The 22,500-nt window shown below is 39.3% G+C and overlaps 3 non-coding genes and 1 pseudogene across 4 annotated transcripts in view; 3 read left to right on the top strand and 1 right to left on the bottom strand.

Annotated features, from left to right (window-relative positions):
- The first annotated feature begins 382 nt into the window (after positions 1 to 382).
- On the top strand, positions 383 to 466 carry TRNAY-GUA (transfer RNA tyrosine (anticodon GUA)). The gene has a single exon. It is a non-coding gene; the product is annotated as a tRNA-Tyr (tRNA).
- A 14,793-nt stretch (positions 467 to 15,259) lies between these two features.
- TRNAC-GCA (transfer RNA cysteine (anticodon GCA)) lies at positions 15,260 to 15,330 on the bottom strand. Its single transcript has one exon. It is a non-coding gene; the product is annotated as a tRNA-Cys (tRNA).
- Positions 15,331 to 16,081: 751 nt separating this feature from the next.
- TRNAS-GCU (transfer RNA serine (anticodon GCU)) lies at positions 16,082 to 16,169 on the top strand. The gene has a single exon. It is a non-coding gene; the product is annotated as a tRNA-Ser (tRNA).
- Positions 16,170 to 21,356: 5,187 nt separating this feature from the next.
- Positions 21,357 to 22,500, top strand: part of LOC143624792 (NAD(P)H-quinone oxidoreductase subunit 5, chloroplastic pseudogene) — a 2,658-nt pseudogene continuing 1,514 nt past the window's right edge. The window contains exon 1 of the transcript XR_013152173.1: positions 21,357 to 22,500. This exon is cut by the window's right edge and continues 1,212 nt beyond it. The product of XR_013152173.1 is annotated as an NAD(P)H-quinone oxidoreductase subunit 5, chloroplastic pseudogene (transcript).

Here is a 22,500-nt window from a genome sequence, read left to right as displayed (position 1 = left end):
AAGTTTCAAGGTTGTAATTGAATGGTAAAGTTTGATTTGATTACCATTAACCTCCAGAATACTTAATGAGTTTTTCGGTTTGATTCACATCTCCAAAAGGTCTGAGTTATATTAACGTAAAGTGGCCAAAGGCCCCTATGGTCCAGTGGTTACGACCTCTCACTTTCACGGAGAAAACGAGGGTTCAAGTCCCTCTAGGGGTATACCAATACTCAAGACTATAGGAGTGGGATTCTCTATCAAGTGATCCATCTTTGTCAAGTCCTTCTAATAGTCTACTCAGTGGGACTTTGTATTTTATATAAAGTGATATGTATTTGTCAAATCTGCCTGGGAGACGAAAGGAAGTTGATTATGGAACGTCTAAAATGAATTAGGCGTTGGGTCGATGCCCGAGTGGTTAATGGGGACGGACTGTAAATTCGTTGACAATATGTGTACGCTGGTTCAAATCCAGCTCGGCCCAACATTTTGTCAATCTACTATCAGATGGTAGAACCCTCTTGTTCTTAAAAAATACCTGATACGAAAAAATACCTGATACGAGAGAATAAAAAAGAATCCAAAATTTCTGCTAGATCTCTTCTTATTTCCCTGGGATTGTAGTTCAATAGGCAAGAGCACCGCCCTGTCAAGGCGGACGTTTGTTGGTGCATAATGTCAGTAGTTCATAGTCTAGTGTCTGTAATCGAGTCTGTAATGTTAATTATGTTTTATATATGTCTTAAGCGAAGTTACTGACAAGTTCGCTGTTTAGACGAACTTGTTAGTCAAGCGAAGTTATGGACAACTTCGCCTGAACATGCCAGGCGAAGTTGTCGTGTATTTAAATAGGTTACGGATTAGCTTGGTTAAGGGTTTTGTTAGTGTTAGTTTGTTCGAGTTGTTACGAGAGCTGTAACGTGTGTCTGTAATAGTGATATCGTATCACGTATTTGAGTTATTATATAACGTGTGTTCGTTTCGTGTGTTCGTGTGATTCGTGTTCTATACTCGTAACGATCTACGCAGGGATTCCGCACCTGAGTAGATCGAGATATCTCGTGCGATCCATCCAGGGAACCTACAATTGGTATCAGAGCATTTGCTCGATTGTGTGGTTCGGGATATTCACGCGGGTGTAGAAATCGTCCCGTTTCGACTATTCGCGGGACGTGTTTTCTGTGTTTTTGAGTCAATCTTACCTCCTACCATCGTATTCAAGCCTTTGCACCGTCAAAAACCTCGTAAAATCCAGATTTCAGATCTGCAAAAACGTCCGTGTTCATCAGGCGAAGTTGCCGTCAGGATACGTAGGGTTTCGGTGAAGATATAAGGTTAAGCGAAGTTATCCACAACTTCGCCTACCTTCTCAAGTTCGCCTAACTCAGCGAAGTTCTCTACAACTCCGCCTACCTCCTAAGTTCGCTTACCTTAAGCGAAGTTAATCATCTGCGAAGTTCTTCAGCGGCGAAGTTAAGGCTTAAGCGAAGTTATCCGTAACTTCGCCTACAGTACTTTTCAGAAAATTTTTTGATTTTTTTTGGGTTTCTTTGTTTTCGAGAAAGATGTCGTCAATTAACATCTCTGAGTTAGTAAAGATGGAAGTAGAAGCAGGGTCAGCTACTAAGGCCCCAAGGTTGCTGAAGGGAACCGATTTCGTTGCATGGAAGGATCGGTTCATACAATACGTCAAATACCAGGATGCTAAGATGTGGGTATGCATCCAGGATGGTTATATTCCACCAGTTATGGAGTATGAAGGTTGTGATCAAATCAAAAAGTATAGCAAAATGGAAGAAGAAGAGAAAAAGATGTATGAGGCCGAGAGCAAGGCTCATGCTGCTATTACTATGGCTCTTCCACAAGAGATCCTTCATACGTTTAGAAAGTATACGTCAGCAAGAGAGCTTTGGGAAGCTCTTGAGAACAGATTTGAAGGGAATGTAGGAATCCGTGCTTCAAAGATAAAATTGCTCAAAACCCAGTTCTCAGTCTTCAAGTATTTGAAGAATGAATCTTTAGATGATATTATCACTCGATATTACCATCTGATGACTGAATTGAGCAACTATTCAATTTCCTACCGAGAAGAAGAAATAGTTGAGAAGCTTCTAGATGCTCTCCCACCAAAATGGGAGATGTACACTGTGCTGATGAGGGAAGACAAAGACTTTCCCACATATGATCTAGAAACGGCAGTCAACAAACTCAGAACCTTTGAGCTTAACATGGTCAGAAAAGAGACACCTATGGATCAGGTTCAAGATCCAGGTATGTATGGAGCTAAAGTCAACACTAGCTCAGGATCGAAGACTGAATCTGCTGCCTACTACTCGAAGGGAGAGTCGGGCGCAAATTCATCACATGAGGGGCATGTGTCAGTCAACACAAATGGTGATGTTTGCTATGTAGCAGGTGGATCTAGTGGTTCTAAACCGCAAGCAAGCAAGAGTAGTTGCTCTCCAAGTGTTCCTAGCAATAACTACTCTAAGATGCCTATGAGTGTCAAATCTGCTGAAGAGCAGTTTGCGCTATATGCTTCTTTTATTGCTTCCTATGAGAACTACATTCAGGGGAAGATTGTTGATCCAGCTATGTTGGATGAAGATTATGACCAGATTGATGCTGATGATCTAGAAGAAATGGATCTACAATGGCAGATGGCCATGATCGTGAGAAGAGTGAAGCGGTTTATGAGAAAGACCGGAAGGAAGTTTGTCGGTGGAAGGCCAGGGTTTGACAAGACGAAGGTAAGATGCTACAATTGTCAGCAAAACGGTCACTTTGCAAAGGAATGCAGGAATGAGCGTGTGGAACGAAGTCAGGGCAGGTCTACACAGCAAAGTGGGGGTTCTAAAGATTATAGTGCCATGATGTCCAGAGAAGTTGGTGAATACAACTGGAACCTGCAGTCTGAAGAAACTTTTGAACAGGCCAATTTGGCGAAGGTTGAAACTGAAGGAAATGAGAAGGTTACCGGAGAAGAAAAAACTTTTATGGCAGATGTTAAAGACCAGCTCTCCGAGGTATGTTCTAAACCTACTTGTTCAAAATGCGAAAACTTGTCTGAGCAATTAGCTACTATAACTGATCAGTATGTTAGTTTGGATGCTGAGTTTAAAACTTTAAAAGAAGATCATCATTTTACAAAAGCAAGAGAAAATAGCTATAAAGTTAAAATTAAAGCTTGTGAAAAAGATATTAAAAGTCTAAAAACAAAACTTGCTGAAAAAATTGAAGTGATTGATCTAAGCTATGAAGTTTTAGAAGAAAAAACAAAACTAATAGCTGATAGAGAAAAACAAATTGCTGATCACCAGGTAAAAGTGGTGGAACTGAATAGAAAACTTGAGCAGTTTAGAAATTCCTCTGCTATTCTTGATCACCTTGTTAGTGATCAACGTTCCTCTGCTAAGAGAGGAGGAATCGGTTATCATGAGGTTCCACCACCTTATAATCACAATTACACTTTTAACCCTAGTGTTCAGAAATCTGTTGACTTTGAGGTTGCTCAGACAGTACCAGTTAAAGTAACTTGTAAAGAACCAAATGTTAGTGGAGGCGAAACAAGTTCGCCTGTTTCAAGTGTTCAAATTTCTGATCCAAGTCCAGTCTCATCGGATTCGGATAAGTCATCCGAGTCTGGTAAGGCAAAAGAGGAGGTGGTATTACCCAATGGTGGAGAGAAAGATAAGACGAATAAAAAGAGTACTCCACTAAACCCGTACGTCCCACCATATGTGAGACGAACCGGCGATAATAAAGCCTCGACATCTAAAACACCGGTTGATAAAAAAGTTGAGCATAGGTTTTGTTTTAGGTGTAATCAATTAGGACATCTTGTTGCAGATTGCCCTCTGAAGCAGCGATTCAGAGGTGTGAGGCTTACTAAAACTGAGAATAAGCCTAATAGTAATTATCATACTGCTAAAAATGAAAACCATTCAAAATTCAAAAATGTGACTAATTCAGGTTTTCATAGAAACAAATCTCAGTTTTACACTGCTAATAACCAAACCACAAGCTATAATTCTTTCAATTCACAAAGGTTTGGAAGGCCTCACAATCAATCTACAAGGAGGTATCCTAATAGGACCTACATGAATTATACAGATACTAACTTTGGAAAGCCAAAGTTTGGGATGTATAGATCCAAGACCAATTGGTCCTGGGTCCCTAGATTCTAATCTTTTGCTTTAACGTGCAGGAACAGTTGAACAGGGCTGCCAATAATCTTTGGGTTGTGGATAGCGACTGTTCCCGGCACATGACGGGTAACAAAAACTTGTTACACGATTTGAAACCTGTTCAAGGAGGGAGAGTGAGCTTTGCAGGAGAAAGTGGAGGAAAGATTACAGGAATGGGAACGGTGTCTAACGGGAAGATGACATTAGAAAAAGTAAACTTTGTCGAAGAATTGAAGCACAATCTGCTGAGTGTGTCACAGATTTGTGATAAGGAGTACACCATACACTTCACAAAGAATGAAGCAATTGTGTTACATCCTGGTTTTCAGATACCAGAGGAGTGGATTGTGATGAAGGCTCCACGTGAGAGGAATACGTACATTATGGATATGAGGTCGACTGAAATGGCCACGGAAGAATCATGCCTTATGACAAAAGCGAGCGAATCGGAGTCCGAATTGTGGCATAGGAGAATGGGGCACATTCATCTTCGGAAGATGAACCACATTGTCAAGAATGGACTTGTGCTGGGCGTTCCCTTGAAAAGTTTCAATTTTGAAGACAAATGTCTACCGTGCAAGAAGGGAAAGCAGGACAAGAAATCTCATCACACCAAGAAGGTCAATTCAATTGCCAGTACCCTAGAATTGCTTCACATGGATCTCTTCGGTCCCGTGAATGCAAAAAGTCTAGGAGGTACTTCATACTGCTTGGTGATCACTGATGACTACTCACGATATTCGTGGGTATATTTCCTGAAATCAAAAGATGAAACGGCTCAGATGGTGAAGAATTTGATTACCAAAGTTGAGAACGTTATGGATAAAAGGGTTAAGTTCATCAGAAGTGACAATGGAAAGGAGTTCAAGAATTTTGAAATGGAGATCTTCTGCCTTCAGAAAGGGATTGAACACCAGTACAGCGCTCCGTATACACCGCAACAGAATGGAGTGGCTGAAAGGAAGAATAGAACGTTAATTGAAGGAGCCAGAACTATGCTGGCTGATTCGAAGCTTCCTGTGGTGTTTTGGGCTGAAGCTGTTGCTACAGCCTGCTATATCCTTAATAGAGTCTTAACGGTTAAAAGACTTAATAAAACGTGTTATGAGCTTATGCATGGGAGGAAGCCCAACTTGAGTGGTCTTGAACCATTCGGGTCCCCTTGTTCGATTTTAAAGACAAATTCTAAATTTGGTGAAGTAGCCGATGAAGGAATCTTAGTCGGTTATGTTGTTGGGACTCCCAACAGACGTGTCTTTAATACATCGACCAGCAAGGTTGAGGTGGTGTGTAACACCGATATCACAAGTTACCAACCGCCAAAACCAAGCAACGGACCGGCTGAGTTTTTCGACTATGATAGACTTTTTAAGTCTTTTAACATACCGTTTTTGGATAGTGCAGAAGAAGAAGAAAGAGTTGCTACGAAGATGATCCTTGATGAGGAAGAAAATCTAGTCCAAAGACAGCTGTTTGATAAATGTCAACCTTCCTCATCAAATGCTGTCGATACCCCTGCTGCCTCGACTGAAGAAGAATTTTTCAATCCGTTTCACTCTCAGCAAGAAACAACAATTGACGAGCTCTCTTCTAACTTTGAAGACAATTTGCATGTCGGTTCTGTTCCAACCACGAGAATTCATAAAAATCACCCTTTGGAGAATGTGATTGGTGATGTGTCCTCCGGTGTACAAACAAGACGTAGCTTGAATGAGCACACCTGTGTTTACACAAGCATTAAGGAGACAGGCATAATCAACGAATGCTTGTACACTTGCTTTATCAGTCAGATTGAACTGAAGAATTATCAAATGGCTCTCAAGGACAGCTCGTGGGTCGAAGCTATGCAAGAAGAGTTGGCTCAATTCAAGAAAATGGAAGTTTGGACTTTGGTTGAAAAACCGAAGCATGTGCATGCGATAGGCACAAAAGGGTTTTTAAGTGCAAGAGAGATGAGAACGGGATTATTATAAGAAACAAGGCGAGGCTAGTCGTTAAAGGTTTTAATCAACAAGAGGGGATTGATTATAATGAAGTGTTCGCTCGTGTGGCAAGATTGGAAGCCATCAGATTGTTTTTGGCATTTGCTGCTTATAAAAAGATGAAGGTTTTTCAGTTGGACGTGAAAAGTGCGTTCCTAAATGGGAAAGTTGATGAGGTAGTGTATGTTGAGCAACCTCCGGGTTTTCCTGACCCAGACTTTCCTGACCACGTGTACAAGTTAAGCAAGGCGTTGTATGGACTACATCAGGCACCTCGTGCCTGGTACTCAACTTTATCAGATTACTTGCTTGAAAATGGGTTTGAAAGAGGAAAGATTGATAGCACACTGTTCTTCAAGAGAGAAGGAAGCGACTTCCTGCTGGTGTAAGTCTACGTGGATGACATTATTTTTGCTGCATCAAAAGTCTCCATGTGTCAAGATTTTGAGGCCGTCATGAAAAAGAGGTTTGAAATGAGTGCTATGGGTGAACTAACTTTCTTTTTAGGTTTGCAGGTTGATCAGAAGAAGGATGGGATGTTCATTCATCAGACCAAGTATGTCCATGATGTGCTCAAACGCTTCAAGATGGAGGACAGCACTCCATTCGATACTCCAGTCTGCGTCAATCACAAATTGGGTGCTAATTCAGACAACGATGCAGACGTGGACCCAACCCAATATCGGGCTGTTATAGGTTCTTTAATGTACTTAACTGCTTCTAGTCCTGATATAATGTTTGCTGTTTGTCTTTGTGCACGCTTTCAGGCAAACCCAAAAGAATCTCATTTGAAGGGTGCGAAGAGGATACTGCGGTATCTCAAGGGCAAGCCGAAGCTGGGGTTGTGGTACCCTATAGGAGGAGACTTGGAGCTAGTCGCTTACACAGATTCTGATTATGGAGGGTGCAATCAGAGTCGGAAGTCAACAACTGGAGGATGTCAGTTTCTAGGTGGCAGATTGGTGTCGTGGCAATGCAAGAAGCAGACTTCAGTCGCAATTTCAACATGTGAGGCAGAATACATGGCAGCATCCAACTACTGCTCCCAGGTTCTGTGGATTCAACAACAGTTACGCGACTATGGTCTGAATTTCTTACTTACTCCTATTTGCATTGATAACATAGCTGCTATCTCAGTAACTAACAATCCCGTGAAGCACAGTAAAACTAAACATATTGACATACGTCATCATTTTATACGGGATTGTGCTGAGAAGAAACTGATTGTGCTTGAAAAGGTGGATACGCTTGATAATTTCGCTGATTTATATACTAAAGCGTTTGACAAATCAAGATTTCAAAACCTTATTGAGTTGAATGGGATGATCAATCCCGAGTAACCATGCTTTTTATGTTTCTTAAAAAAAAAAAAAAAAAAAAAAAAAGGTCACTATTGCTTAGAATTATGTCGGTTGCCTCAGTTTGAAGGACATGTCTTAGGATATGTTTGGTCCTCATTTCTACTTGTAGAATATGCGGATAGCCATTAACCAGATGACTGAAAGTGACCGGGGCGGTTTATGATGTGTTTTCATTCTTTCGCTTAAAATTAGTCGATCATACTTAGTTATAAGGACACATACTAGTATGTGGTCGGTCCAGCTGATCCATTGGATCTTCGGGATAGCCGTTTACCTGAAGACTTTGTTTTGGTTGGGGCGATTGATGTTAAAATTTTTCTTTTTGGGATATGAAATTATTTTTCAAGTCTACTACTTCGTAAGAAGTTCTATTTGCTATGTTTTAACAGAAAATTGATCCAACCTTGGAAAATGATACATATACTGATTCTGTGTGCTTAACTAGTGAAGTTATTAGGCTTAAAAGGCTTTAGAACAGTCATTGTATGTCATGGTAACTTTTTATGGTGCGTAAAAGTAGATGTGATACAAACTAAATCTACTTGATTTTACGTGGAAACTCCTTAAGAGTTTTGCTTGTCTTCATATATATTTTTCCGAATGATAGGCAGAAAAGCGATTACCCAGTCATACACGAGCCCGTGAGTGTTCTGATTCCCGTGAAGATAGCGTTTCAAGAAACTGCAGTGATCCAGATTCGGGACTTGCAGTTGTTTACTACTCTGAAGTCTATGTAAATGTTCGTTTAAAAAAAAATAAAAAAATAAATAATAAAAAATACCTTATGAGTTATTGAAACATTTTAGAGCTAACAATGTCAAGACTTCTCAATCATGAAGTACGAAAGAGAGCGGGAAGCAGATGAAGAGTACTTACAAACTTAATCAGACACTATGGGTCGAGGTCAATTCGGGGTGACTTGGGGAAAGCCAAATACGCTTTGAGAATAGATAGGAGGCATCATAATCTCTGAGTTGTTGCCCGCTTAAATTTTGAGGCATAATTGAACCTAACTAGTATCACAGAAATGATGAAAACCATTTTAAGTTATTTACCTGCCTACAACCTGTTTCTTTATGTCATAATACAGCTAAACACGGATCTATGTGACAGTCACGTAATTAGTATGATTCCTGTTCGGATCTTTTCTAAAACGTAGTAGTCCCTTGTAAAGACTGAAATTTGATCCCTTAAACTTTAATTGTTAAAAGTTTTCTTTTTATGTAGTTGTATGCTTTTATATCTGGTTACTTGGACTTGATCGTGTTATTTAATTCTTAAAGGGAATTTTAAAACTTAATTGCAAAATGTTCAAACTATAGGGGTTTATTTAGTAAAATCGGCGAACTTGTGATTAACTTCGCCTGCCCTAGGCGAAGTTATCCACAACTTCGCGTGTGTAACTCCGCCCCTATATAAAGGAATTTTTAAGGTCAACAGTTTCATTATTTTCAAACTCAGCGAACTTATCCTCCGTATTTATCGGCGAACTTATCCAGTTTTCCGGCGAACTTGTCGTTTATTCCGATTCCTTGTTCTTTTTCTCAGTTTCCGTTACGATTCAAGGTTCGTGGTGTCATTATATCGTATAATCATTGCTCTCCGATGTTAATCAGTGGTCGTTTTGACCCGGTTATGGACCTCCGACCGTCGGATGTTTGAACCCTATTTCAAAACTTCTCTACTTGGTCATGAACAAACTTATCGTCCATATTGTCTTAACATCATGTGTTTCGGAACCCTCAATCGTCAAACTAACCTAAAACATCAGATTTTTCAAAGTTTGAATCTGCTTACTGTCGCCGATTCAGATTCAGGCGAACTTAGGGTTTGGGCGAAGTTATTCGTAACTTCGCCTGAGGCTTAACTTCGGCTGAGGCTAAACTTCGCCTGAGGCGATGTTGTGGTGAGGCGAAGTTATCATTAACTTCGCCTGGACCTTTTTACTTATTAGTTATTAGACGAACTTAAAGATGAAGCGAAGTTGATCCCAACTTCGCCCCACCTTTAACTTCGCCTATACAGATTTCATCACAACTTCGCTCATGGTAACAAGCGAACTTGTGTTATGCCTTAACGTTTATCTAACTTAGTTCGTTTGTTGCAGATATGGCTGCTGTTGCTGGTGCTGGAGGTGCTGGTGGCGATGACGGGGGAGATAACCAGAGACAATTCTTCCCTGGGCACAACATGTACATTACCTTAGAACCAGATGCGAGTGGTGTGGAGGATTACCGCGAGATTATTACATTCCTCCTTCGCTCGCGGATATTCCACGCGATCACAATTACTCTACCGATATCCTTACCCAATATTGAGGATTTTTGGCAGACGGTGGAATACGATTGCCGCGTTGAGCCTCCGGTTATGCGAGCAACCGTCAACAATCAAGAAGTTCAGTTCTCGTCTGAACAAATTCGGGTGGCTTTACGTTTTGGAGAGGAGACTAGGGATGACCCTACAGAGTTTTTTGCTCCGTTCCGCGATGGAGCATTTCTACGAATGGGCTATTCTGGTCCATTGGGCGATACACAACGGAGGAAGGGTTTCCTACTTGATCAGTGGCGCTTCCTCATGCACGTAATGATTGTCTGCATGTCTGGGAGGAAGGCGGGCACTGATGGTATGGGTGCGACCATGCAGTCAGCAATGACTTCTCTGACTTATAACAAACGTTATAGCTTTAGTCAGATGGTCTTTTATGAGATCGATAGACAGAGGAGAGCGATGGCTCGTGAAAGGTTCATCATGTATCCAAGATTCATTCAGATGATCTTGAATCATGTTGCTCCCACGTTGCCTCAACGACGTCCAATAAGATACGTGGAGAGTGTGAGCAAACGTATCTTCGCTCAATGCCGAACATCCAGAGCGAGGAGCAAGCCTGAACTGCGTCCAAGGCATACTCCACTCTTTGGGTACTTAATAAACCCGGGGTATGTGCCAGATCGTGGGGATGAGTTCAGAGACCCGGCACCACAACAGGCAGGAGCATCTCAAGCTATACGTGCTGCTCCTGTTGTGTCACCGGAGGAGGAAGTGGACCTTGATGCAGAATTCGGAGGTCAAGGATTCTTCGATATGGATCGGGTGGATCCAGAGGAGAACGTTCAGATCCCAGTTGACCGTGTCTCGACTGTGCGTGTTACTAGAGCAGCTACGACGGTGGCTGACTCAGATCTTGATGATGTTATGGATGAGGCGAGAAGGATGTTGGTGGCTCAAGAGAGGACGTTTGGGAAGAGAAAGAGGACAGATGATGATAGTGAGTCAGAAAAAGAAGAGGATATTCACAAGTTGATTAGACGTTCAAGACGGGAAAGGACAGGTGAAGGTATGGGAGCTGGAGAGACTTCAAGAGTTGTACGTTTCGCTCCGCCCGCACTGTCAGGTATGTCGATTGTTCCTACATCACTACAGGTCACAAGTTTAAGCGCCACCGATGTACCCGTGGTGGCTACAACATCATCTGTTGGCCTCCCGTCTATCACACTCCATCTGACGACTCCAGATATCGTATCGTTGCCGCCTCCAACGCTTACTCCGTCGGAGGTTGTTGCACAATTTGTTGAGTCGACAGTCGTTGCAACTGCAGGGTTGTCGGTCACGATACCACCTGCGGTTACGTCCACAGCTGCTTCTGATGTCCCAGTTTCATTCGAAATCCCTGCTGAGTATACTCAAGACACATCTCACATGAGGTTTGATTTCGATGCAACCCTCTCAGACTCGGAGAGAATAGCTGCACTAGAGCGGGTCGTGGCAGAGCAAACAAAGATAAATCTTGTCCAGACCCAGGCTATTCAGCGTCTTGTAGCAGTGAATCAACTATAGTCGTCCCTCCTGGTTGAACATGGGAGAATTATAGATGCTATGAAGGAGTTCTTAGCATCTCAGGGGGAGACAAACTGTAAAGGCGACGAGTTAAGGACAAAGAAGAGAAATGATAGAGACGATGATCCCAATGCATCGAAAGGTGCAGGTGGTGAGTTGCCAAGAACTACTCAAGCTCTTGGGACTTCCACAGCTCAGGGGGAGTCTGCAGGTGCGGCTGGCAGTTCTGGTGGTGATGAGGTGGTGATGGTTGATGATGAAGAAATGGGAGATGATGTGATTGATGCTTTGAAAGAATTAGATGATGATATGTTTAGTGATGATGTGTTGTTTGATGATGATGTGCTGCCAATTGAGGAGATTGAGAAGATTGGCGCACAGATTGTGATTGAAGAAGATGTTGAAGAAGGTGAAATAGTAGAAGAGAATGTGGAGCATGACATTCCAGGTGTGAAGAAAGCAGATATGGGTAATGAGACAGTAATCGATGAGACTGAATGGGAAGAGCAGCCTATGTGGAAGGAAGGCTATGCTCAGTGGTTCGTCAAAATGAAGAAACCGGCGGTCCCTACAATGTTTAAGAAGAGTTACAATATTAAAGGTTATGCTGAAGCGAAGAAAGGGATTATTTGCTGGATCTATGATGAGCAGTTGAAGCTCTTTGTGATTAAACGGTATGACGGCGTTCAGTATTTTAAAAGAATGTTAAGGTCGTTGAATACACTGCCGGAATGTGAAGTGAAAGACTTAGCCAGATTGGGGTTAATCAATCGAAATGACGATAATATGGCTAGAGTCATTGGGAAAATTGTATGGAAAGAGAGTATAAAAGAGAAGAAGTTTGAGTTGTTGAAACCGCAGAAGGGAAAACTTGTTGAAGATAAAGAAAGGGGAATGAGAGCAGATGGCAAGCCATGGATGGTGATGAAATACAAACCGATCCGATGCATTAAGGAGGTTCCAATGAAAATTATACCTCAAGATGTGTTGAAGAATCTTAAATGGTGGTATGTTGATTGCCAGACTGCTGAAGCCGTGATGGAAGACGAAGACGAACAAGAAGTGCTGAGGGTGTATGATCCAATGCATCTTGTTAATTTATCGAAAGCTGATCTGCAGGTGTTAAATGAAAAGAAGATATTTTATATTCCTGCTTGGAAAGACGAAGCGAGGAAATATCAGCGAGTAGTCACGGTATGTGTGAGAGAAGGAGTACATGCATGAAGACAAAGAGATTGAAGGTTACAAGACACGTGCTTGAAGATCAAGACATGAAGCTACTGCCAAGGGGGAGTCTGTTGGTGATAATGTCAGTTGTTCATAGTCTAGTGTCTGTAATCGAGTCTGTAATGTTAATTATGTTTTATAAATGTCTTAAGCGAAGTTACTGACAAGTTCGCTGTTTAGGCGAACTTGTTAGTCAAGCGAAGTTATGGACAACTTCGCCTGAACATGCCAGGCGAAGTTGTCGTATATTTAAATAGGTTACGGATTAGCTTGGTTAAGGGTTTTGTTAGTGTTAGTTTGTTCGAGTTGTTACGAGAGCTGTAACGTGTGTCTGTAATAGTGATATCGTATCACGTGTTTGAGTTATTATATAACGTGTGTTCGTTTCGTGTGTTCGTGTGATTCGTGTTCTATACTCGTAACGATCTACGCAGGGATTCCGCACCTGAGTAGATCGAGATATCTCGTGCGATCCATCCAGGGAACCTACAACGTTGCGGGTTCGAGCCCCGTCAGTCCCGACGGATCCAATAAGTATATCAATTCGCTTCTCGATTTTCTGTGAAAGAAGGGACAGAGAGCATAATTGAATTCCGAAGGGGTTTCCCTTCTTTTTTTCAGGATTCTGTCGAAGAAAGAACAAACCCTAAACTAAAAAATAACTAAAATAGTGAAGTTGATAGAATATTCCATCTTTTCTCCAGCGACTCATCTTTCTCATACTTATTTGTCTTCCAAAGAAATTTAGATCATTAAAATTTAGAACCTAATTCCTCTCTTTTTCCACTTCGCTTGTATTGTTTGTTGGGTTTTTGTAGTTAGGGCGGGTGGTTAGAGTTCGTTTGATGGTTCTATAAGGAAGACCTAAGGAAGGTAGGTTATAGAAAATAAAGAAAAGAAGGATAAATAAAGTAAAGGGGTTTTTGATTGGCCCGGGAATCCCATTTTGGATTCAGTATGGATAAAAGATGTTCGTATGTTATACTATTCAATTCTCGACGACGAATTAATTTAATAGCTCAGATATTGTTATTCATGATATTGATCCGATTCAAGATCATCGATAGGTAATGCATTCATTGAATTGACAGGTGAAAGATTTATCATCTCTATGGGATTAAATCCCGAGTTATTTTGAAAAAAAAAACGATGAGATTATGGAAGTAAATATTCTTGCATTTATTGCTACTGCACTGTTCATTTTAATTCCTACTGCTTTTCTACTTATAATTTACGTAAAAACAGCCAGTCAAAATGATTAATTACTTTAAATGAAACTTGACTTCTGAATTCTTATCAATAGTTGAAGAAATCAAATGAAAAGTATTCTATTTTGTTTTGTGCCTTAAATGAAATCAACGGGCTATAATCGGCGGTATTCTATGAGATCCGAGAGTATGGTAAGTAAGAAATTGATTTCTTACTTATCATACTCTCTATTAGTGTTATAGTAGTGTATAAAATTGTTTCTAATAAAGTTGGTATACTATATTAGCTTCTATCTTCAATATATGTAGTTATTAATCCATATATGGAATTTACGTAGGACCCAATTCTATATCTTTGATACATCTATTTATTCCGATGAATCTGAAATAATTGTTTTGTTTTACTGTTATAGAATACATTGATCCACTATAATCCAATGGAATTTGGAAACAAAGATATTTTGATTTGAAAATGATTTCAATTCAAATCAAAAATGCGTTGCAGAACAATCTATAAAACAATTGATACCGTTTCATTCCTCAACTAAATTAAGAGTGCTTCTAAAGTCCACTTCTTCCCCATACTACGAGTGAAAGGGAAAATGTAAAGACTACCATTAAAGCAGCCCAAGCGAGACTTACTATATCCATGTGAATTATGTCCCTTATCTCTATGATAGAATTATTCCATTATTGCTCACTAATAATAGTAGAATAAATGGTCCATAGTCAAAAAGGGATTCTGGGCGAACACTATTGATGAATCAATCAAAAAATCCATTTCAAAAATTTCTATATGATTTATAATCGGGAAAGACTAAACACAAGTAAAATAAAAAATCAAAACTACAAAGGAATGTTACTAATGGAACATCTAGTAATAAAATAAGAGGGCACATTCCTTTTTTTCTTGCCCTTCAAAGTAAAAATAAATCAATTGCTATCTATTACAAACTTTTTCCTATTTGATCTAATCCGTACCCTTTCCCGATTGTCTCTCTGAAGGAGTTGGGAGATAGTATATTATACTTTTGACGAGAGGTTAAAAAAAATAATCATTTTTTTCATGTTTTTTTCTATAAATTATCCATCTCAATCTAATTGTGATTGAATGCCTGAACACTCAGAGATTCTCGCGAGCCTATATATGTAGATTACACAGTATAGAAATAGAAAGAACTTCCCCCAACCAGTAGTTAAATTATCTCCAATCAAGACCCAATAAGTAGACATTACATTAGTAGTAGAAAGGAATCGGGAAGTCTTGCTTCGACCATTAAAATCAAACATTAAAATCAAATCTTTCTTTTCATTTTGGATTCAAAGATTTCCGATTTCCAATCTTTTACAAAATCCCCAGAACGGATGTTTAGAATCAACCAAGTATTAACAGTCCCCTTATTCTATTCTGGCTGGGTAAAATTAGGTTGAGTTATATCAGCAGAATAGAATAAGAGATTCCGATTCGTTTGCTGATGAGGCGGCACCCGGATTTGAACTGGGGAAAAAGGATTTGCAGTCCCCCGCCTTACCACTCGGCCATGCCGCCAAAACGATACACAATAGGAGAAATTTTTACCTTTTTTGTTGGATTACTCAATTTTAGTTTATTGTACTTGCATCCCCTTTTGAATCCTTTTTCTAACTAAACTTATCAAAATTAGAAAAAAACCCTTTTCCCCTTTTGATTGTCCCTTCGATTGATTGTATAGTATCTCAAAACACACAATGCCAAAAAGCTTCCCCTCACTTTTCTATTGAAAAATCAAATGTATATTTTCACTCAAAAAAAACAAAATTTATGACAAACGGGATATTCGTTGACTGAGAATTCGTCAATGATTCTTGGATTTGAATCTAAAATTTGGTTTGCCAAACGACATAAGAAAATACAAATTGATACATACTTGATTTATCCTTTTCTTGATTTATTCTTTTGAATCAAAAATCCTTCTCAATTTCCATTATAACAAAAATGATAAGTATATGTAAACCCCAGAACGGAAATTGTTACACGGATACTAAATTGGCTATTTAGAGTATGTTGCCTATAAATAAAAAAATGAAGGGAATTTTTTGTAACAAAAAAAGGCCCGGCTGGGTATTGACCGGCCGGCCAAAAAGGCACTTCGAATAAAATAAAAGCAAGAAGGTCTTCTTTTTTTATCTTTCTATTTTGATCTTTCGAGCATCTAAATGGAATTGCTAATTCTATAATAACGATAAAGAATGTGAAAGAAATACTTAATTTAATCCTTACTTGATGTGTAATGTAACATAGTAATTATCTTTTTCAATTGGGAGAGATGGCTGAGTGGACGAAAACGGCGGATTGCTAATCCGTTGTACGAGTTATTCGTACCGAGGGTTCGAATCCCTCTCTTTCCGTTGATGACTTTCTATTTTTTTTCTAGTTAAGTGTGTGGAATAGCTAAAAGAAAATAAAAATATGAAGAAAAGTGTAAAATAAAGCAAGAAAAACAATTTATTCTTCACGTCCAGGATTACGTCCTGGATCATTGGATAGGAATCCAAAGATGAAGAGAGAAACAAAGAATATTACTACTGTGTAAACGAAAAGTTTGAGAGTAAGCATTACACAACCTCCAAGATCATTTTTTGAAAAAGAAAAACGAGAGAAAAGAAAAGATAATAGATCCTCCATTTTTATATCACATACTTATTTTGACACCAAGAAATGAATTCTAAAATAGAAAAGAATGTTCAGAAATTCAAATGAAGTTGTGAAGTTGAAATTTTTCAAAAGAGTCTTTGATTACCAGAAATCACTTTCATATCCCCAATTAGATGTTGTAAGCGACCCTAAGCTAATAAGGTATTTTGCCAGAAAGGAAAAAGGATTAAAATCGGGAAATGGAGCGAGCCGGATTTCTCACGGCTATTCGATCATTTCAATGTTTGAATTGAAGGTTCATACTGTCAGACTTATTTGATCTTATCAAATGTTATCATTTTTCTCGAATAAATCATGAATTCTACATGAATTCTATAAGATACTATTAAAGATCTTATCGAAAACTTACAGCAGCTTGCCAAACAAAGGCTAAAAGAAAAAAGAATAGGGGTATTACTGGCATAACATCTACGATTGGATTCAAAAAAGCATAGGCTTCGGGCAATTTGGCGAAGAAAAGACTACTCGGATAAAGGGCAGAATTAAGACAGATCAAACTAAAGATATTAAGCATAACAGACATTTTTTTCGTCGAGATAATTGCATTTTGATTGAGTTATTGATATAAGGAAAAATGAAGAAAGTAAGGTAGACAAAAAAAATCCTTCTTTTTCCACTCAATCAAAAATCCTCCAATTCTCAAAGGAGACTAGAAGAAATCATACTTTCATACAATATCTTAATTGAATTATATGTAATGATCAATAAATTAAGTTGAATTCTAGATATACACATGTCAAAATCCTAGCAACGAATCTATAATATCTATAATAAATTCTATAAAGAAGAAAGGTTTTCTATAGATAGTTGGACTGGAATTGACGAACACTTAATACCAATATTATTCTTTATTAGTATTAGTGTCCAATAAAAATAGAAATGGGGCGTAGCCAAGCGGTAAGGCAACGGGTTTTGGTCCCGCTATTCGGAGGTTCGAATCCTTCCGTCCCAGAGCATATCCCCTGTACCCGAATACTTCTTTTTTGTTCAACAAGGTTCTGTTTCACGGTCAAATATTGGATAGAATAGTATTCCTCTTTCTTTTTTTTATTTTGAATGATTCTTTTCGGAATCATATCTGAATTTTTCACAAACTGAACTAAATCGAGTTCAAATGACATGCAAAAGTAACTAAACCCTTTTGATAAAGATAAGATGAGATGTAGAAAGATTACTTAACCTCAGGTTCAAATATGAAAATACATATAAAAGAGGAAGTGCTTAGCCTATAGGTATGTATTGTTATCAGGTATGTATTGTTATCCTATTTCAGTGACAAAAAGTCTTTCTATTTTTGTGAATAAGGGTTTTCATACTTACTTAAAAAATGAAAATTTAATTATTTAACAATTATATTTATTTTCATTTTAAATATTTAACAATTATATTTATTTTCATTGTTCGATCTATTTAGATTATTTGCTTTACATCATTGAGAATTCCATTCGAAAAGAAAAAATGATCTTTATTATGATAATCAAATGGAGTCTTTACTGTAAAACTTGGCTCAAATCATGATATAGAAGTAAGAAACTTCTTCAAGTATAAAGATTTGTAATGATTCTTTATGGATTGAATCTTTGGGAAGTTTTGGGAAGTTTGGATCCGCGAAGGAAATCGCTCGGATGTTCCCCTAACCCAACCCGGGAACGGACCGGAGGGAACCGCAGCATGGGGGATGTCCGAGTCTCGTCGCAAGGCTCATTTTTAGTTGTGGGTCATAGGGCGGGCAGCTTTATCTGATCAAGGGCCGGGGCACAAGGGTCCTAGTACTATCCAGGTGCGAAGAAGCCCGGAGGTGACTGCAATGAGTAGAAATCTCACTCACCGGCCTAAACGATGAGCAAACACTCGAACGTGAGAGCAAGGGATCACCCAACGAATGGACGAGCTCAAAGGGGGGAGGAGAGAGGGGGGCAAGAACCATGTTTTCAGAGAAGTGGTGGTCCGAATCTTATCTGAACTGCGAGAATAACTGACTAAGCCGTGCCATAAGGGGTCATTCTCTAGACGGGACGTCTTTAGGTTGTTAAAGTAGGTTGGGTGACAGATCGGCCATAGGAGTACTCCGGGATATAAACCAGGGCAACAAAAGTGGAGCATACGGCGATGCCACCCGTTTTCATTTCGTGGAAGTCCCCGGCAGAGGAAAGGGCTGTAGGTGATGGCGCGTTCTGCTTCTTATCTAGAGAGGGGCGCTAAATCCTTTCTATGGGCTCGTGCGTGGCAGCTGGTATAGATGAAGAAAGGCGGACCGCTTGAACGGGACCTATTCTCTTAATAGGCGGCAAAGCGGAATAGAAAAGCACGGACGAGCCACATGCAGGGAAACTTGCACGTGTGGTTCTGGCCACCCCGGTATACTGTACTAGTATGGGTAGGTCCCCGTAATTCGAGTGAGATTGTCATGGCGCAAAAGCAGATATGGTCCGGTATTCCCTTGTTCCCTGTATTGGTTATGTTCTTTATTTCTTGTCTAGCAGAAACTAATCGAGCTCCGTTTGATCTCCCAGAAGCGGAAGCTGAATTAGTTGCAGGCTATAATGTAGAATATGCGCGGGATGCAATCCTTAATAGTTCACTGTTGGCGGAAGCCAATGTCCCGGGGTCCCGGGGACTCATTCTGACCGAAACAAGGGGTGGGTCTTTACCAATTGAAAAATCTGCTATTTTAGGAAGCCATAAAACGTGAGCGCCTAGCGCGAGCCTTATTGAAAAGGCCCTTTACTAAAAACATAGAAGGTATGGCCGGCTTTCGAGCTGTAGCTTTACAACCATAGGGCTTAGATAGGCCCTTTTATTATATTAGTAAGATAGGTTGCTTGAGCGCATTTTGACCCTTTCTATTAGTAAGGTTGTCGTATCGATCAAGGCGAAACTTGAGTTTGATTGCAGGGCGCGCGTTAGCGCTTTACTAAGAAGATAGAAGGGGCTTTTCTTGTTTAGTAAAGTCTCGCTTTTTGATAGGAGTAGGTGCGGCAGGGCACTCTTCATTCGAAACTAATGAATGTCAGGTCGGGGCTTTCTGCCTTGTTATCAAAAAGGGAGTTGGGTAAAGCAAACTCCCTCCTTGGACGAGCACGGGCTTAGTCAAGTAGAACCGGGTTGCGCTGCTGGATGCTCCGATCGAAAAGAAATCAGTGGGGCCATGCCGGTACGACTGAATATGCGTTAGAAAGGTCAATCCCTCCCCTACGACACAAAAAAGCGGGCCGAACTTCTAACAGCCCGCCCGCTTCCATAGAACAATATCGTGGCAACGTAGACCTAAGTGAAGTGGTCATATTGGATCCTTGGGAACCATCACAAGTACGGCCGACATCTATTTATTTAAACGAGAATGCCGTGTCGTCCAGCGGAGCCTAGAAGAAGATGACTCGCGCAGACAGCTGACTCCTTTTCAATAGAAAAGAATAGCCAAACCAACCCAGCTGGCTGGTCAATCTCAGAAAGAAGATAGGCCGGCAAACCGGAGACGTACGACCACGGTCCCGACCTTACCAGCACCGGGGGTGTACTAATCAATGAACCCCCGAAACCTACTTTCTTTTCTGACAAAATCAACCAAGCCTAACCGGTCACGACATGTTGTTGATATTGATTGAGTTGGAGGGACTTTCGATTACTGAATCCATCCATAAACCTAGACCCCGATAACCTTCGTAACCAAAGTGTCACGACAACATCCAAAGGTCACCCTTGGATTCTTAGGGGGGCAAGGAAGAGGCTGTTATGTTTGTTGTAGCGCGCCTTCCCTCTTTATAACACTTCGGAAAAATTTTGCATTGCATTTCTTATGATGACCTGGTCGAGAGAGTAAGATACATCGGTTTAAAAGATTGATCCCTTTGGATCTTGGTCCATGATGGCCTTTTTATTAATAGAACTGGAAGAGGAGGAAAAGAAATAGCTTATGGTGACCATCTATTTGAGTCGATCATTTCGTAGATCTAAGTCAAGTTTTTTTTATGCAGTGGAAAGGCCTTCAAATCCGAAGTTTTACGCTTAAAGGAAGAAATGTTCTTGGTGGATGCAGGACTTGGGACCGCCAGAATGATTATGCAGGATGAGCCTAAAGGAGTTCCAATCAACCGAGCCACCAGGTTTGAGAATAAGGTGGGATTCTATAGCCTATGCGTCTGCATCTGATGAGATAGAAGTAGGCTCCCGGTGCGTCTTCCTTCGGTCGGCTTGTCATCGAAGGATGTTAGCCAACTCAGAAGAACTATAGGCTATTAGTAAATCCAAACATTTTGGTTTGGAACTTTTAGTTCTCGTTGTTTATCTCTCAAAGTTATCTCTTTATAATCTACTAAATCAAACTTAATAAAATCAATAAAGAACCTAAAAGACCCTTATTTTACTCATTCTATACTTTATTTACATAGAATAAAATCCCTCAAAGGATTATAAACTTTTGACTGAAAAATTGAGTCTTTTTTTAGTCAAACTTGAGAAAACAATAAACCTTCAATTTGAAAATTTGAAGGAGACCATTAATAAATCTGTTAAAGGATACGTGGTTTCATAAAAAATATCTCAGTCATTTTTTATTCTTTATCGATCAAAAAAGTTCATTTTAGATCTATAATCTTCTAAACTTTACTAATAACTTTACTAATAAATTGTTTTGATTGAAAAGCAATCCCATAATGAATTAGTTAATGAGTTGGAATAAACTAACTAAAATCAAGGTTTTTTTTCATTAGACCGATGCTCTTAGTTAATCATATAATTCATATCAGGATAAAGTACTCTTTTTAGCTTAAATTTAGATCCTTGCTCTATTGTTATTTTACTATTATCAGTATTCGTTTTTATATGTCACTTGGGCATATAAGTTGACCAATTATAACTTCTTTTTTTTTTGAACGATTTTAAAAAGACTCAGAATAAATACTAATATAAAATGATTCAATAAGTTAGTGCATATCTTGATTTTTTATTAACTTTTTTCGAAATAGGCAAGATCCGGTGAATCGGAAACAATTAATTAAGAATAAATTTTTTTTATGGAACAGACATATCAATATGCGTGGATAATACCTTTTCTTCCACTTCCAGTTCCTATGTTAATAGGGCTAGGACTTCTTCTTTTCCGGACGGCAACAAAGAGTCTTCGTCGTATGTGGGCTTTTCAGAGTGTTTTATTGTTAAGTATAGTCATGATTTTTTCTATCAATCTGTCTATTCAGCAAATAAATAGCAGTTCTGTCTATCAATATGTATGGTCTTGGATTATCTATAATGATTTTTCTTTAGAATTCGGATACTTGATCGATCCACTTACTTCTATTATGTCAATATTAATCACTACTGTTGGAATTATGGTTCTTATTTATAGTGATAATTATATGTCTCATGATCACGGATACTTGAGATTTTTTGCTTATATGAGTTTTTTCAGTACTTCCATGTTGGGATTAGTTACTAGTTCAAATTTGATACAAATTTATATTTTTTGGGAATTGGTTGGAATGTGTTTGTATCTATTAATAGGATTTTGGTTCACACGACCTGTTGCAGCAAAGGCTTATCAAAAAGCATTTGTAACTAATCGTGTTGGTGATTTTGGTTTATTATTAGGCATTTTAGGGTTTTATTGGATAACGGGGAGTTTCGAATTTCGTGATTTATTCCAAATATTCAATAACTTGATTTCTAATAATGAAGTCAATTTGTGTTTGTTACTTTGTGCGTTGTTCTATTATTTGCCGGTGCGATTGCTAAATCTGCGCAATTTCCCCTTCATGTATGGTTACCTGATGCAATGGAAGGGCTGACTCCTATTTCGGCCCTTATACATGCTGCTACTTTGGTAGCTGCGGGAATTTTTCTTGTAGCTCGACTTATGCCTCTTTTCATAGTCATACCCCACATAATGAATTTTATCTCTTTGATAGGGATAATAACAGTTTTTTTCGGAGCTACTTTAGCTCTTGCTCAAAAAGACATTAAGAGGGGTTTAGCCTATTCCACAATGTCTCAATTGGGTTAAATGATGTTGGCTTTAGGTATGGGGTC

The sequence above is a fragment of the Bidens hawaiensis genome, unplaced genomic scaffold (assembly GCF_021521415.1).
Source record: "Bidens hawaiensis isolate Kalapana, Puna unplaced genomic scaffold, B.hawaiensis_p1.1 tig00003961_1, whole genome shotgun sequence".
NCBI classification, from domain to species: Eukaryota; Viridiplantae; Streptophyta; class Magnoliopsida; order Asterales; family Asteraceae; genus Bidens; species Bidens hawaiensis.
The sequence above is the reverse complement of the archived record's forward strand: the minus strand, read 5'-3'. Positions and strand labels throughout refer to the sequence as shown.